Source organism: Grampus griseus, assembly GCF_964374135.1.
Source record: "Grampus griseus genome assembly, chromosome: 4".
Classification (NCBI taxonomy): Eukaryota; Metazoa; Chordata; class Mammalia; order Artiodactyla; family Delphinidae; genus Grampus; species Grampus griseus.
The window spans coordinates 16164391-16182824 of record NC_138997.1 but is presented as its reverse complement, the minus strand read 5'-3'; positions in this window follow the sequence as shown (position 1 = coordinate 16182824).

Below are 18434 nucleotides of genomic sequence, written 5' to 3'. Positions count from 1 at the left end.
CTTCATGGCTTGACACTGGAAGTGCAAGAATGCAAAGGAACATGCTTTAATGGGGATATTACAATGCACTGATTTAGTATTTCTAAAATATTATTCCTACTACACATAACATGATCCCAATCTGCTTTATCATCTTATCCTCACTTCCTGCTATTTTCCATCTGCTACACAAACCCAATTCTTTAGACACCATAAATTTCTTAAAATTTTCTGAACACAACATACTCCAAGAATTAGCACAGCTGTTTATTTTGCCTAGAACATTCCTCTCCAATGTACTCTGCCTGGCAAAGTCTTTTTTATCCTTCCAGATTTAGCTCAAATCTTCAACCACCTTGTCCTTCATAATGTCGTAGCAATATGTAAACATCACTGCTGTAGCATGCATCACATTACAATTTTCTTTTTACCACTAGTTTTTTCAGCACTTCAATGGCAGGGGCAGAGTTTTACACATCTCTTTACCAACAGACCCTATTATTCTGGATAAACATATTTCTTCCATTCTTATTTAATTTAGACAGGAGAACAAACTTAGTATTACATAGGAAAAGGATATTGAATTCCTACACTAATGTAGTTTTCCCTTTAATTTGCTACATGAAAATGTGAAAGCAACAAAGAGTAAGAAAAAAGATAGTTTTATAAATCTAAAATTCTTTCTTACTTAAACCCTCTTCTACATTTTTATGCACAGGATAAATAATTCATATTAGGAAAAAAAACTGTGGTGGATTTTTTAAAGTCCAAAACTTTATACAAACTTCAAAAAGAATTATAAACTAATATTTTAAAAATCCCACACATTCTATTCTACATTAATAAAGAATCAGAGTGTTTTAGATAAAATATTCCAATCAGGCTTCAGTGAATGAATATGCTGAACGGGAGAAAGAAAGATCAAGATAGCAGCTAACTGTACAATTTAAACATCAATTAACAACAAAATAAAAGGTTTTTGTTTTATGAAAAGAAAGTCAGATAACAAGCTTGTGGAATTATGTCCTATCTTCTTTCCTTTATTGCCTTCTTTCATGGTGAATTAAAAGCAGGACTTGTCTATCACAGGTAGGGAAAGGTATGCAAGTAAAAGTCACCACGCAGGGGAAGGCTTTGTTCTCAAGAGGCTGAAGCAGGAGCCTGGAGACCTTGCCTTTTCTTTAGTGCCCTGTGTGGTTTTGTTCGATCAAAACATGTTTGCTTTAACCCACTCCCAATGTAGCCTTGCGGCTATTATTTTCCTATTTGAGCTTCAGAATAGGAACATATTGCTTCTTTACCTTTGCAAAACACAGCAACTGTAAAAATGTAACATTTTCTTTAAAAGACTTGAGAGCATGCCTGTGAAATATTTAGGTTTTTAGTTATAGATGTGTGATGGGTTCAATAGTGTACTCCTCAAATTCAAGTCCACTCAGAGCCTCAGAATGTAACTTTATTTGGAAATAGGGTCTTTGCAGATGTAATTAGTTAAGGATCTTGAGATAAGGTCATACTGGGTTAGGGTGGGCCCTAAATCCAATGTTAGGTGTCCTTAGAAGAAGTGAACAGGCATAGAGATACACAGAGAAGGCTGTATGAAGACAGAGGCAGAGATTAGAACTATGTGGATAAAAGCCAAGGAATGCCAAGGATTGCTGGGAATTACCAGAAGCTGGAAGAGGCAAGAAAGGATTTTTCCCTAGAGCCTTCAGAGGGAGCAGGACCCTACAGACACCTTGATTTTGGGGCTTCTGGCCTCTAAAACTGTGGGAGAAAAAAATGTCTGTTTTAAGACACCAAGTTTGTTATAATTATTTCACAGCAGCCCTAGGAAACTAATATACAGGAGGTAATTCTTAGCTCAAACTTTATCTTAGAAAGCAGAGTCTAGGGATTTGGTGGGGAGAAGAGTCCTTCCTTCTATGAACTTTCCCATCACTGTTTACATCAATATAATCCTCCTGTTTCTCTTCCTTTTATTGGTAGCCAATCTATGGATGACTGTCCCCTGGGGAATTAAGGAGTCCTTGCAAAGCATCCCTGAAGCCATTTTGAATTAGATAGTAACTGAGAACTGAATAAATGGGTTTCCTCCAGTTTTGCTCAACTGTTTCCAAAGATGTGTAGATGCTGTCATCACGGACACTGTGTACAGTAGGGTAGACTGTGCACTGCACAACTCCGAGGGTAGCATTCATATCAATGTCAATATGCAGAAGGGTCAAATTGTGTACAATGTAAACAGACATAAAGGCTGTTGTGATTCATAAAATACAATTTCATCTAAAAGCATTATTGAGTTAACGGCAGTTGTCTGTTACTATGCATTTCTCCCCATGATTGGATTTTTAAGTTACAACTACTATCCTGTAGGTGGCTATGACTTTCTTAAAAAGATGTCCTTACGTAAAAATATACATATATATTTGTTAGCTTTGCTGCCCTAATAAGTGAGCCCATTGCCTGAGAGTCTCTTTTATCTTTTCTTCTTATTTGTCACCCATAACAATCATTCCTAAAGCTCTGCCCATTTCTTCTTTATAATATTTGTTAAATGCTATCTGCCTCTACATAATAACTACTTTACTTTGGGCAGTCAGGTCCCCTGGCTAGGACGACTGTAACCAGATTCCTATATCCTTTTGTTTTCCATCTCTTTTCACTCCTATTAATTTGTGACAGAATTGCACATTAATCTTTGAAAAGATAATTTTTTACTATGTCAATTCCCTCATCAGGAAATTCCACTGACTTCCTTTTACTTGTAGAATTAAATCCAAGTTTCTTAGCCTTTCATTCAAACCGCTGTTAACTTATTATATCTGATCTCTTTTCTCACTACTTCCTATCACTGTTTTTTTAAAGTTGGTGAATTGACTTTACAATAATATTAAACAGCTGCAGTGAAATTTTGATTTCTTTCTATTGCTTTCCTCTTCCATCTTTTGGACTGTCACAGCTTCAAAGGAAGTTCCAGAAGGAGAACATACATGAGGCATATAAAGGAAAAAGATGTGCTCACAATTATGTTTTTGCTTTTATTTCTAGCTTTAGAGACCCTGTATTATAAAAGTATTTGGAAGTAAAAAACTAAATGTAATGTAATAATTATAAGTAATTATTCTTTGATGGAGCTAATAATATAACTAATAAATAAGCAAAAAAATTGATGAGTCACCTATTTATTAGTAATCATCAATAATTATATTTCATCACAAAATATACAGGTTACAAGGCAGGTAGTTAAAATTAGATCTCAAGAAACTTTCCATCCATATTGCAAATGCATGTATCTTATATTTAAGAACCTATTTTTTTAAATGTTAAAAACATTTAAATTTCTTATGTAATAATATTTTTGCAAAACTTACATAGCATTATTATCACTTCCCAAGAATTATTATGCTAGCAAGTAAAATTTCAGTCTTTTCCCTTTACATCATAGATAATGAAGATTTTCACATAAAAATGGGAGCAGTCTTTCTAAGGCTGGTTGAATATTAATTAAAGTTCTGTTGCTAATATCTCATACTTTATACATTAATAGTGAGGTTTATTATGTGTGAAATATTATTATTTATAGTAGATAGTAGACATTATTATTCAATATATGAAACTTCAAACTTAAAAAATTGGTAAAACAGGGAACTAACACATATTTGAAGGAACACAAATAAAAATCTTGAGGAATATGCCATGTGTTAGTCACATACCTGGGCAGGTCCATAAACACATTTTAAAAGCATAGGACGTAGGAGAGTTCTACGTAGAACCTGGACATACTCTGGCAAAAGAGAAATTCTTAAGATTGTGTAATGGAAGGAAATAATGAAAGGGTAGATCATAAAGTAGAGAAGGCACTGCTAAAATCCATCCAAATCGTCAAAACCTGAAGGCAAAGAGTCGATCACTAGGTGCAATGATAATTTGGAATGTCATTATCTGACAGGGCCCAGCAAACCACAGTAATGATCACCATAGCAATCTCTTCTTTCCAGAAAGCTTTTGACTCAGGTCACTGAAGAATTTGCTTTCCATGGTAATATCTCCAGTTCTGTAATTAAAATATCAAGTAGGATTTCAAGTAGCTTTCCAGACAGTTTTATAGAATCTCATTTGTCCTTAAGGAGTAGGGTACCTGAATAATCATTTTAATACTGTCTTAATATAATTACTGAAAAAAATAGTAAGTGTGTTTTGGCTGCACCAAACCACACTTATTAATTGGAACTGCAATACCACTACTGACTTTGGCAGAGCAGGAAAAAATTGCTATTTAAGCTAGTTCTGAATATCGGGTTTTTTTCCCCTTTAGTGTTTATCCACTTGGAGCTGAAGAAAGTATAAAGGCCAAATGGGAATCTGACAGTTATTCAGCCAAAAGATGTCAACAAATCAGGAAGTTTTTACCTAGCAAACCCTGCTCAGAAATAGATGTGAGCTATAAAGGCAAAAAATAAAGGTTAGAAAAAGCAGGAAATGAGTTTGGACATCAAAAAATTGACATGTACACCTACATACACTGTTTTATTCCTTGTGAAAATGTCAGGAATGCCATCATTTATTATTGGCTGTGTGTTAACAACTCAGGGTAAATGATCACAGTAACAGAGATGAAAAGTATTCATCCCAGACCTGACAGGTGGGAGTAAACGGCGAAGAAAGTGCTATTTAAAAATGGTGAGAGGAGGGCTTCCCTGGTGACGCAGTGGTTGAGGGTCCGCCTGCCGGTGCAGGGGACACGGGTTCGTGCCCCGGTCCGGGAGGATCCCACGTGCCGCGGAGAGGCTAGGCCCGTGAGCCATGGCCGCATAGCCTGTGCGTCCGGAGCCTGTGCTCCGCAACGGGAGAGGCCGCGGCAGTGAGAAGCCCGTGTACCGCAAGAAAAAAAAAAAATGGTGAGAGGAAACCAATCATGGGGTTGAGGGGTCGGGAATAGACGGATAAAAAATTCTCCCTTGCCAACTATCAATACCCATGGCCCGAGTCAATCTGAAACAATATTCCCATATATTCTCTAGACTGTGTGGCAACGAAAGTGGGCCCATCGAAGGCCAGAATGGAAACAATTACCAATTTCCTCTGCTATTTTGTAACTGGTATGGTTGTTCCGTGGTGTGAGTGAATCTGAGCAAGGTATGCATCTGTTCACGCAGCCCTAAACCACATAAGGTCCATAGTCATCTTACAATTTCATAATAAAAGCATGAAAACAACAGCAACCAGTTTTTATCTTCAACCCTAAATTAGATATTGAGCATCTTAATGAAGTCAATTTTATCAAATGTTCCTTTTTGTTGTTACAATAGCTTTTCCTAAGTGATAATGTTACTTGTTATTGAACTTTATGAAACCTCGGTCTGACCTTCTTTCAGGTTTGGGTGCCAGTTAAGCAAGCAGATGAACCACATGTTAAACCACATGAGGTGGTTACCTGGAGAGCTAGGGAAACAGGAGCCAGACCAGATGCGAACGGAGTCAGAGAACTGAGAATAAAAACCAGGAAAACCAAATTTGTTATTTCCTACACTAGGAATGTAGGGAGACAGGCCTGGAAGATAGGAGTTCAAAGCTGGTATTCTAGAAGATTGTATTCTTTTGTTTCAATTTAAATTATTATGAACATTATAGAAAATAGACACATGATAAAAAAAACTTAAATGAATATACAGAAGTATGAAATGAAATATAAAATCTCCTACCCCACTCACTTCCACTTCCACTGTCCAGAGATAACCGTTGTTAACAGTTTCTTATGTATCCCTCCAGAATTGTCTATCCATATACTAGTACATTATTATGAAATTATATTAAAATATGAATTCAAGGAATGTAATACCTTAAAAGAGCAGAGCTCCCCCAATGTATATCTACAAAATAAAGTTCTAAAAATCACGCATGCAAGTAAAAGGAATCATTCATTAGTAATCATCTTGTATTACGTTCAGTGAAAAGTATAGGGAACAAATCAGTTAATTGGAAGCAGATACATAGAAAATGAATATCCTTAAAAGCAAACACACATATGCCTTTTTAATTCTTTTAAATAACAAGGAATTATACTATTAGGTGCTTTTGTTTTTAACTTTAACTGGGAAGGGAATGGGTTCTCACCAATCAGATTGGGCACAAGTTGTAAGCAACTAGCACAGCCCTAAAAGGGTTTACCAGCTGAGAATCAGGCATACCTACTAGAATTAAGACTCATTAAGGAGACTTTGTTTTGTGCTTGTATCATTTCTTCGTTAAATAAAATATTTTAAATAGATTTGTAAGTCTATACGTCAATTTTTGTCTTTGTGGTTGCTTTTCTTCTCATTGAATAGCAAGTGCTTTTGTATATTAAAGAAATTAGAATTTTACTGATATGTATTACAAGTAATTTTTTCTCAAGTTAGTTGGTTGTATTTTATCTTTATCTGTAGTATTTGTTTTGTCTTGCATGTCCCCTTAGTTTTTATGTAGGCAAACATATTAATCTATTCCTTAATGACTTCTAGATTTTCAATCTTCCCATAAAAAGCCTCCTACTCTAAAATTATTATTTTTTAGCATCTTTATTGGAGTATAATTGCTTTACAATGTTGTGCTAGTTTCTGCTGTACAACAAAGTGAATCAGCTATATGTAAAAATATATCCCCATATCCCCTCCCTCTTGCGTCTCCCTCCCACTCTCCCTAACCCACCTCTCTATGTGGTCACAAAGCACCGAGCTGATCTCCCTGTGCTATGTGGCTGCTTCCCACTAGCTATCTATTTTACATTTGGTAGTGCATACACGTCCATGCCACTCCCTCATTTCGTCCCAGCTTACCCATCCCCCTCCCCGTGTCCTCAAGTTCATTCTGTACATCTGTGTCTTTATTCCTGTTCTGCCCTTAGGTTCTTCAGAACCATTTTTTTTTAACATTCCATATATATGTGTTAGCATACAGTATTTGCTTTTCTCTTTCTGACTTACTTCACTCTGTTTGACAAACTCTAGGTCCATCCACCTCACTAAAAAGAACTCAATTTCGTTTCTTTTCATGGTGGAGTAATATTCCATTGTACACAGGTGTCACATGTTCTTTATCCATTCATCTGTGGATGGACACTTAGATTGCTTCCATGTCCTGGCTAGGGTATATAGTGCTGCAATGAACACTGTGGTACACGATTCTTTTTGAATTATGATTTTCTAAGGGTTTATGCCCAGTAGTGGGATTACTGGGTCATATGGTAGTTCTATTTTTAGTTTATTAAAGAACCTCTATACTGTTCTCCATAGTGGCTGTATCAATTTACATTCCCACCAACAGTGCAAGAGGGTTCCCTTTTCTCAACACCCTCTCCAGCATTGCATTTATTGTTTGTAGATTTTTTGATGATGGCCATTGTGACTGGTGTGAGGTGATACCTCATTGAAATTTGGTTTGCATTTCTCTAATGATTAGTGATGTTGAGCATCCTTTCATGTGTTTGTTGGCAATCTGTATATCTTCTTGGGAGAAATGTCTGTTCAGGTCTTCTGCCCATTTTTGGATTGCGTTGTTTGTTTTTTGATATTGAGCTGCATGAGCTGCTTGTATATTTTGGAGGTAATCCTTTGTGAGTTGCTTCATTTGCAAATATTTTCCCCCATTTTAAGGGTTGGTTTTTGTCTTGTTTATGGTTTCCTTTGCTGTGCAAAAGCTTTTAAGTTTCATTAGGTAACATTTGTTTCTTTTTCTTTCCATTTCTCTAGGAGGTGGGTCAAAAAGGATCTTGCTGTGATTTATGTCATAAATGTGTTCTGCCTATGTTTTCCTCTAAGAGTTTTATAGTGTCTAACCTTACGTTTAGGTCTTTAATCCACTTTGAGTTTATGTTTGTGTATGGTGTTAGGGAGTGTTCTAATTTCATTCTTTTACATGTAGCTATCCAGTTTTCCCAGCACTTACTGAAGGGGCTGTCTTTTATCCATTGTATATTCTTGCCTCCTTTATCAAAGATAAGTTGACCATATGCGTGTGGGTTTATCTCTGGGCTTTCTATCCTGTTCCATTGATCTATATTTCTCTTTCTGTGCCAGTACCATACTGTCTTAATTACTGTTGCTTTGTAGTATAGTCTTAAGTCAGGGAGTCTGATTCCTCCAGCTCCATTTTTTTTTCTCAAGATTGCTTTGGCTATTCAGGATCTTTTGTGTTTCCATACAAACTGTGAAATCTTTTGTTCTAGTTCTGTGAAAAATGTTGTTGGCAGTTTGATAAGGATTGCATTGAATCTGGATGGCTTTGGGTAGTATAGTCATTTTCACAATGTTGATTCTTCCATTCCAAGACATGGTATATCTCTCCATCTGTTTGTATCATCTTTAATTTCTTTCATCAGTGTCTTATAGTTTTCTGCATACAGGTCTTTTGTGTCCTTAGGTAGGTTTATTCCTAGGTTTTTTTTTTTTTTTTTTTTTTTTTTTTTGCGGTACACGGGCCTCTCACTGTTGTGGCCTCTCCCGTTGCGGAGCAACAGGCTCCGGACGCACAGGTTCAGCGGCCATGGCTCACGGGCACAGCTGCTCCATGGCATGTGGGATCTTCCCAGACTGGGGCACGAACCCATGTCCCCCGCATCAGCAGGCAGACTCTCAACCACTGCGCCACCAGGGAAGCCTTATTCCTAGGTATTTTATTCTTTTTGTTGCAATGGTAAATGTGAGTGTTTCCTTAATTTCTCTTTTAGATTTTTTGTTGTTAATGTATAGGAATGCAAGAGTTTTCTGTGCATTAATTTTGTATCTTGCTACTTTACCAAATTCATTGATTAGCTCTAGTAGTTTTCTGGTAACATCTTTAGGATTCTCTATGTATAGTATCATGTCATCTGCTAACAGTGACAGTTTTACTTCTTCTTTTCCGAGTTGGATTCCTTTTCTTTCTTTTTCTTCTCTGATTGCTGTAGCTAAAACTTCCAAACCAATGTTGAATGACAGTGGTGAGAGTGGGCAACCTTGTCTTTTTCTGGATCTTAGAGGAAATGGTTTTAGTTTTTCACCATTGAGACCGATGTTGGCTGTGGGCTTGTCATATATGGCCTTTATTATGTTGAGGTAAGTTCCCTCTATGCCTACTTTCTGGAGAGTTTGTATCATAAATTGGTGTTGAATTTTGTCAAAAGCTTTTTCTGCATCTACTGAGATGATCATAAAGTTTTTCTCCTTCAATTTGTTATTATGGTGTATCACACCAATTGATTTGCATATATTGAAGAATCCTTGCATTCCTGGGATAAACCCCACTTGATCATGGTGTATGACCCTTTTAATGTGCTGTTGGATTCTGTTTGCTAGTATTTTGTTGAGGAGTTTTGCATCTACGTTAAACAGTGATATTGGCCTGTAGTTTTCTTTCTTTGTGACATCTTGTCTGCTTTTGGTATCAGGGTGATGGTGGCCTCGTAGAATGAGTTTGGGAGTGTTCCTCCCTCTGTTATATTTTGGAAGAGTTTGAGAAGGATAGGTGTTAGCTATTCTCTAAATGTTTGATAGAATTTACCTGTGAAGCCATCTGGTCCTGGGCTTTTGTTTGTTGGAGGATTTTTAACCACAGTTTCAATTTCAGTGCTTGTGATTGGTCTGTTTATATTTTCTATCTCTTCTTGGTTCAGTCTTGGAAGGTTGTGTTTTGCAAAGAATTTGTCCATTTCTTCCAGGTTGTCCATTTTATTGGCATAGAGTTGCTTGTAGTAATCTCTCATGATCCTTTGTATTTTTGCAGTGTCAGTTGTTACTTCTCCTCTTTCATTTCTAATTCTGTTGATTTGAGTCTTCTCCCTTTTTTTCTTGGTGAGTCTTGTTAATGGTTTATCAATTTTGTTTCTCTCTCAAAGAACCAGCTTTTAGTTTTATTGATCTTTGTTATTGTTTCCTTCATTTCATTTTCATTTATTTCTGATCTGATCTTTATGATTTCTTTCCTTCTGCTAACATTGGATTTCTTTTGTTCTTCCTTCTCTAATTGATTTAGGTGTAAGGTTAGGTTGTTTACTTGAGATTTTTCTTGTTTCTTGAAGTAGGATTGTACTGTTATAAACTTCTCTGTTAGAACTGCTTTTGCTGCATCCCATAGGTTTTGGGTCGCTATGTTTTCATTGTCATTTGTTTCTAGGTATTTTTTGATTCCCTCTTTGATATTTTCAGTGATCTCTTGGTTATTTAGTAGCGTATTGTTTAGTCTCCATGTGTTCATATTTTTTAGTTTTTTTCCCGTAAGTGATATCTACTTTCATAGTGTTGTGGTCGGAAAAGATACCTGACATGATTTCAATTTTCTTAAATTTAACAAGGCTTGATTTGTGACCCATGATATGATCTATACTGGAGAAAGTTCCATGGGCACTTGAGAAGAAAGTGTAATCTGCTGTTTTTGGATGGAATGTCCTATAAATATCAATTAAGTCCATCTTGTTTAATGTGTCATTTAAAGTCTATGTTTCCTTATTTATTTTCATTTAGGATGATCTGTCCATTGGTGAAACTGGGGTGTTAAAGTCCCCTACTATGATTGTGTTACTGTCAATTTCCCCTTTTATGGCTGTTAGCATTTGCCTTATGTATTGAGGTGCTTCTGTATTGGGTGCATAAATATTTACAATTGTTATATCTTCTTCTTGGATTGATCCCTGGATCATTATGTAGTGTCCTTCTTTGTCTCTTGTAATAGTCTTTATTTTAAAGTCTCTTTTGTCTGATATGAGTATTGCTACTCCAGCTTTCTTTTGATTTCCATTTGCATGGAATATCTTTTTCCATCCCCTCACTTTCAGTCTGTATGTGTCCCTAGGCCTGAAGTGGGTCTCTTCTAGACAGCAAATATACAGGTCTTGTTTTTGTACCCATTCAGCCAATCTATGTCTTTTGGTTGGAGCTTTTAAGTCATTTACATTTAAGGTAATTATCGATATGTATGTTCCTATTACCATTTTTTTAATTGTTTTGGGTTTGTTTTTGTAGGTCTTTTCCTTCTGTTGTGTTTCCTGCCTACAGAAGTTCCTTTAACATTTGTTGTAAAGGTGGTTTTGTGGTGCTGAATTCTCTTAGCTTTTGCTTGTCTGTAAAGGTTTTAATTTCTCCATGGAATCTGAATGAGATCCTTGCTGGGTAATCTTGGTTGTAGGTTTTTTCCTTTCATTACTTTAAATATGTCCTGCCACTCCCTTCTGGCTTGCAGAGTTTCTGATGAAAGCTCAGCTGTTAACCTTATGGGGATTCCCTTGTATGTTATTTGTTGCTTTTCCCTTGCTGCTTTTAATATTTTTTCTATGTTTTTAATTTTTGATAGTCTGATTAGTATGTGCCTTGGTGTGTTTCTCCTAGGGTTTATCCTGTATGGGACTCTCTGTCCTTCCTGGACTTGATTGACTATTTCCTTTCCTATGTTAGGGAAGTTTTCAACTATAATCTCTTCAAATATTTTCCCAGACGCTTTCTTTTTCTCTTCTTCTGGGACCCCTATAATTCGAATGTTGGTGCATTTAATGTTGTCTCAGAGGTCTCTGAGATTGTCCTCAATTCTTTTCATTCTTTTTTCTTTAATCTGCTGTGCAGTAGTTACTTCCACTATTTTATCTTCCTCGTCACTTATCCGTTCTTCTGCCTCAGTTATTCTATTGATTCCTTCTAGAGAATTTTAAATTCCATTTTTTGTGTTGTTCATCATGTTTTTTTGCTGTTTAGTTCTTCTAGGTCCTTGTTAAACGTTTCTTGTAATTTTCCATTCTATTTCCAAAATTTGGATCATCTTTACTAACATTACTCTGAATTCTTTCAGGTAGCCTGGCTATTTCCTCTTCATTTGTTTGGTCTGGTGGGTTTTTACCTTGCTCCTTCATCTGTTGCATATTCCTCTGTCTTCTCATTTTGTTTAACTTACTGAGTTTGGGGTCTCCTTTTCACAGGTTGCAGGTTTGTAGTTCTCGTTGTATTTGGTGTCTTCCCCCAGTGGGTGAGGTTGGTTCAGTGGGTTGTGTAGGCTTCCTGGTGGAGAGGACTGGTGTCCGTGTTCTGGTGGTGCTGGATCTTGTCTTTCTGGTGGGCATGTCTGCATGTAGTAGTATGTTTTGGGGTGTTTGTGACCTTATTATGATTTTAGGCAGCCTCTCTGCTAATGGGTGGGGTTTTGTTCCTGTCTTGCTCATTGTTTGGCATGGGGTGTCTAGCACTGTAGCTTGCTGGCCATTGGGTGGAACTGGGTCTTAGCGTTAAAGCGGAGATCTCTGGGAGAGCTCTCACCGATTGATATTATGGGGGACTGGGAGGTCTCTGATAGTCCAACGTCCTGAACTTGGCTTTCCCACCTCAAACGTTCAGGTCTGACACCTGGCCCAAGCAACAAGACCCTGTCAGCCACACAGCCAGGTATGTGGGGATTTTCTTGCCTTTTGGGAAGTCTGAGGTCTTCTGCCAGTGTTCAGTCGGTGTTCTGTAGGAGTTGTTCCACTTGTAGAAGTATTTTTGATGCATTTGTGGGGAGGAAGGTGAGCTCCACCTCTTACTCCTCTGCCATCCTGAAGGTCCCCCTAAAATTATTATTATTTTTAAAGTATTTTTTTAAATTAATTAATTATTTTTGGCTGCATTGGATCTTCATTGCTGCATGTGGGCTTTCTCTAGTTGCAGCAAGCAGGGGCTACTCTTCGTTGCAGTGCACAGGCTTCTCATTTTGGTGGCTTCTCTTGTTGCAGAGCACGGGCTCTAGAACTGCAGGCTTCAGCAGTTGTGGCACGTGCACTGAGTAATTTGTGGCTCACGGGCTATAGAGTGTAGGCTCAGTAGTTGTGGCACATGGGCTTAGTTGCTCTGCGGCCTGTGCTATCTTCCTGGACCAGGGCTTGAACCCCTGTCCCTTGCATTGGCAGAAGATTCTTAACTACTGTGCCACCAGGGAAGTCCCTAAAATTATTTTTTTAATTCAATTTTTTTGCTTTTTATGATTTCCCTTTTACAGTGCAATATTTACATGTTTGGAATTCATTTTGAGATCTTTCTAAATTAGTAGCCCAGCTGTTCCAACATCATTTATTGAATAATCCATTTTTCCCTCAATAATTTGAAAAGATTTATAAATTATGTACTAAATTCCTATTTGTTTGGAGGTTTATTTCTGAATTTCTTTTGTTTCACAGAGCTGTCTATTCTTTGGCTAATAATAACATTCCTTAATATTGAAGTTTTACTGGTAGGTATATTACCTCTGTATTAATTTTCTTTTTCAGAGATTTTCTGCCTCTACTCAGCCATTTATTTTTATAGGTGAACTCTACTATTATTTTTGCAAGTTAAAAAGAAAAGAAGAAACCTCTGGAATTCTGTTTGGGATGATAATGAATTAACCTATTAAACTTTGGGAGATTTTCATGTTTGTATAATTATTTTTTTAAATTTAATTTTTATGTTATATTGGGGTATAGTTGATTTACAACGTTGTGTTAGTTTCAGGTGTACAGCAAAGTGGTGCAGTTAACATACACATATATCCATTCTTTTTCAGATTCTCTTCCCATATAGGTTATTATAGAATACTGAGTAGAGTTCCCTGTGCTATATAGTATGACTTTGATGTTTGTATTATTTAGTCTTTCTACACTGGATGAAAGTACAGTTGACCTTTGAACAATGTAGGGGTTGGGGTGCTGACTCTGTGAGCACTGGAAAATCCAACTATAACTTATAGTCCATCCTCTGCATCTATGGTTCCACATACTCAAACAACTGCAGAGAATGTAGTACTGTAGGATTTATTATTGAAAAAAAATCATCGTATAAGTGGACTTGTGCAGTTTGTACCCCTGTTGTTCGAGAGTCAACTATATATCTATATATATTTAATTTTTTATATTCCATAATTTTTTTCCCAAGTAGATCTTATATTCTTCTTTTTAATTTTACCACTAAGTATTTTGTTTTAAAAATCTGATTTTGTAAAACGGGATGCTTTCTTTCATTTTGTTTTCTAACCTATTTTTGTCCAAAGGTTTGTTTTCTCATTGGGTGCCAGCCACATCAAGAGTGGAAGTGTGGGCTTCCCTGGTGGCACAGTGGTTGAGAGTCTGCCTGTAGATGCAGGGGACACGGGTTCATGCCCTGGTCCGGGAAGATCCCACGTGCCAGGGAGCGGCTGGGCCCGTGAGCCATGGCCGCTGAGCCTGCGCGTCCGGAGCCTGTGTTCCGCAACGGGAGAGGCCACGACAGTGAGAGGCCCGCGTACCGCAAAAAAAAAAAAAAAAAGAGTGTAAGTGTGAATCCGGTTTGAGCAGAGTTAAGACAAACAACTTCAAGTTCTGGGCTATATTTGGTCTTGTTTTTATCTAGGTCTTCTCCTACTTGCCCCCTATCCATTCTAAAACTGAGAATGGCCCTTTTATTATTCAATGCCTTGTATCTCAGCATCTTTCTCAGTTAGCCAACTCCCTACTGTTCATCCAAGCACACTGAGAGTTGTAAAAAAATGCTATTATACATATATATATATATATTATTTTCTTTGTTTTAAAATTATTCCTAACATTTTGAGTTATGTGGATATTTAAAAAATAAATTTATCAATTATATATTTTTTTGCTTAATTCTTTTTTTCCATAGGGGAAAAAAAAAGTAAGTTTCACAATAAAAGTAGCTTATACTCAGGGACACAGGAGTAGAGGGAGGCTGCCAAAACTCTAGGAGTCAACAGAGCTGGAAACCACAACTTAATTCATCAGTTTGGCATACCTCATTCTTATATTTGCAGAAACACTGATGTCTACCTCCTGTGGCCTCCCCACAAGCAACTGCCCACAATGGTCAGTTCAGCTTCCAAAAAGATGTGAGGAGAGAGAACCAAAAAGTCTGTTGATGCCTTTAGCACCAGAAGTGTTTTGCTATCGCACAAGCTGTCTCTACTGAGTATCTGTTCTGCACAATCTGAGGAGTACCTATCTATTGCCACAGTGATATCTTTTCTTGCCCAGACCTCTTCAGCCCTGTACAGTTATACCATAGTTAGACTTCAGGTTTATACTTACACATATCCAGCCATGGATCCCCAAAGGTGATAACATGCTAGGGCGTCACTGGAAGCTCCTGAAGTAATTACCTATTTCTCATGTGTGCCTCGACCAAAACTGCTTACTTTGGATATTGAGGTTCTTGGGTTAGCTGGGTCTTAAGCACAAATCACTGAAGGAGAGTTCTACTTCAAAGCCCTTGGTGCTTTTTTCCAATGAAAAATCTTGGACTGAACCCCCTCAATCTGTCAGAAAACTTCTAACAATGTTAAACCTCAAAAAGGAAGTTGTTCAAATTCTAGTTCATATTTTTTTCCCCAAGTGGCTCCTTCACCAGTATGCAAAATTTCCCATGCCTTACCCTGGAGGCAGGCTCTGTACACCATGAAGTCTTGAGGAAAAACATCAGGTTATGAGACTCACCCCCAAGATAACAGGTGCCTGAACATCTTACATAACTAAAAGCAAAACAAAGATCTCCAAAGGGACTGGCTACAGGTACCTAAACCAAGAAATGCTGCCAGCTTGTCATTCAAGGTTCTAAATTCAGCTCACCTGAAACTCTGTTACACATGCAGGCTATCAAAAAAACCAAAGCAGGTTTGGAGGAGGTATGAGTTTGGGGAAAGAGAAATGGGGGAGGCAATTGCCTAAAACTTTCCTTGGTGCTTTCAGTTTGTCTTTAGGGTGTGTGGGTGAATTCGCCAGGTGTAAAAGACTGGAGACAGAAGGGACACTATATACATATAATGAGTCTAGTATGGAAGTTGTTAAAACAGTCCACATAAGCTCTGTTATGACTAGCATACAAATGCCACCTCTTTTCAACATTAACAGAATTATATTCTATCCCTACATGTTGCTTTAGGCACCTCATTTACCAACACATTTGGACATCAGATAGGCATAAAGTATATAATTTATAGTGCATAAAAATCACAGAAATGCTTATGGATCCCTAAATTAGGATAATATATTTTAGCTGGTGCAGTCTTTTATCAATAAATCTTAATTGAATTTTCAAGTTAGAGCCTGCAGGGAAAATGTGCTCTAGTTTTGTTTTATTTTCTTAGGTTTCCAGAAACATTGAACCCAAACACTGTGAATGTTCCCTGACTAAATGTAACTGGATTGCTTTGCAACAAATATGAATCAATTCCCTTAATTTGTTCAAATGAAGATCATTCACATATTCTAGGTCTAAGGTTTTCAACTACTCTGTAAAAGTAATTAGTTTTTCTTGTAAACTACATTACAACCAGTAGAATATTATAAACTATTAATCTTCTTTTAAACGAATTCTCAAATTTCAGCACTAGTTTCAGTGCAAACACATGTTAAACTTTTACCTCTGGGATAAACAAAATGATGATGCATTAAAAAGACTATTCCTTTTAGGGAATTTTGCCAACATTTTTTGCAAAATAAATAATGTATGCCAGAGTCATTAACAGCATAGAAAGCCATGAGAATGCTCCCAAATTTTAAAAAATGAAATTCAGTATTTTCGCAGCTTGATTTGAAGAAAATGAAAGTGGAGGCATCACTGTGGAATTTTAGTTTTGAATGCCTCTTTTTATCTGATGTGTTCAAAGTCAAACATAATATTTTCCTTCCATTGGTATGAATCTGTCTTCATTGTGTTCCCTCAAAAGCCAACCCTGAAACAAGAGCTTGGGTGCAGAGGGTGTGTTTGGGGGATTATCTGCAGGCAAACTGAGGAAGGCAACTTGTGTGACAATCTATCGATTTTATTTTGTTTAATTACAACACCAACTCTCTGAGGTAGATAAATCAATCATCACCCTTAATTTCAAGCACCTGAAGTTAACTCTCTTTAGCTGATTAAGCAGAAAAAGGAGTTTATTAAAAGGATACTGGCTGGCTCAGGGAACTGCTGGGAGGCCCAGAGAATTGAACTTGAAGTTAACTGCCTGGGAACGATTCTGAACATCACACAGCTCAGTTGGCCCAAAGAGGAAACTGCTGCTTCTCTTGTCCTACAGAGCATTAGGGAAGGTGCTGCCACCTCCCAACTCCCCTCTAGGCCACTTCTGTGCCGGGAACTGGACCCTGAAACCACACAGAAACTGCATACACTGGTGCTGCTACCATTGAAAGAAGCAGCATAGTGCGCACACCTTGATTTAGCCTTGCAAGACTTATTTTGGACTTCTGACTTCCAGAGTTTTATGAGAATAAATTTGTGTTGTTTTAAGCTATTAAGGTTGTGGTAATTTATTAAAGCAGCAACAGAAAACCCAAAACACCCTTTTTACCAGAGAGATAAGAGGAGAGAAATAGGGAGAGACACAGAGAGATCAGTCAAGATGATGATGATGACTGCAGTGATGCAGTTTGAAACCCTTGATTTATTTGTGTCTAAGCCAGTACCACCCCTGCAAACTGCAGTTACTCGGCAGACACATTTGTTTTGAACACCAAATAATTTGTATGTATTTCTACCACCTACAACTGAAAGTCTTAAAAATACAAGGTAGCAATCTCATTTTCAAAATTTCCAACTTGTAAAGTGTAAGGAAAATGAAAGTATAGAAAAAGCAAGTTTCCTCTTTGCCATGCACACAGGTAAAGTGTATTTCTTAAAGAAAGAAGAATGCTTTCTGAATTCTGTGCACATTAACCAAGCACACTCAGATGGAGACAGTATTACAGGTAAAAAATGTTCAAAAAATCTCTGAAGACATAAGAAAGTCAATGCCTCCATTACTCACTGTTGAATATAAACTTATTTATTGGGTGGTGGTGTGACGAATTGGGAGATTGGGATTGACATGTATACACTGATGTGTATCAAATGGATGACTAATAAGAACCTGCTGTATAAAAAAATAAAATTAAATTAAAAAAACACCTTATTATCTTGGGATAAAATAGCAAGCATTTAGCTTCTGAATCATTAAAGTTCACTGGTTTCAAGAGTGAGTTGTCATTTTGGCCAAATACAAATTTTGTTCTTGTTTTAGGAGAGTTAATTCCCCTGAAATAGTCTGGTCATGCAGAATTTAAAAAGAAGCAGTACCTAGATCTTTTGGGAGTATGATTAACTGTAGCTCAACACCTGATAAATCTAGTGTACACTTTTACATTAGTCATTTTAGATAATATAACTTTCCTCTAGTTTGGAAGGCACACATCGGTTACATATGCAAAGGCAGTTCAAACAAGGATCATAGTCACTCATATACTTTGACAAAAAGATGGTCAATCTATGTGGGAAATGCATCTTTATTTTTATTTTGGGAGAGACATATAGAAAAAGGAAACATTCAAAGTTGAATCAATTTTGGTAATTAAAGGGGCGAAAAATATTACAACTGGATTTCTGCTGGCATTTAGATATAGGTAAAAGGTGTTCTAAGCTTGAATCCAACAGTGGTTTGAATGACCTACCAATTTTACCTTCATGTAATTGGTCTGAAGTTAT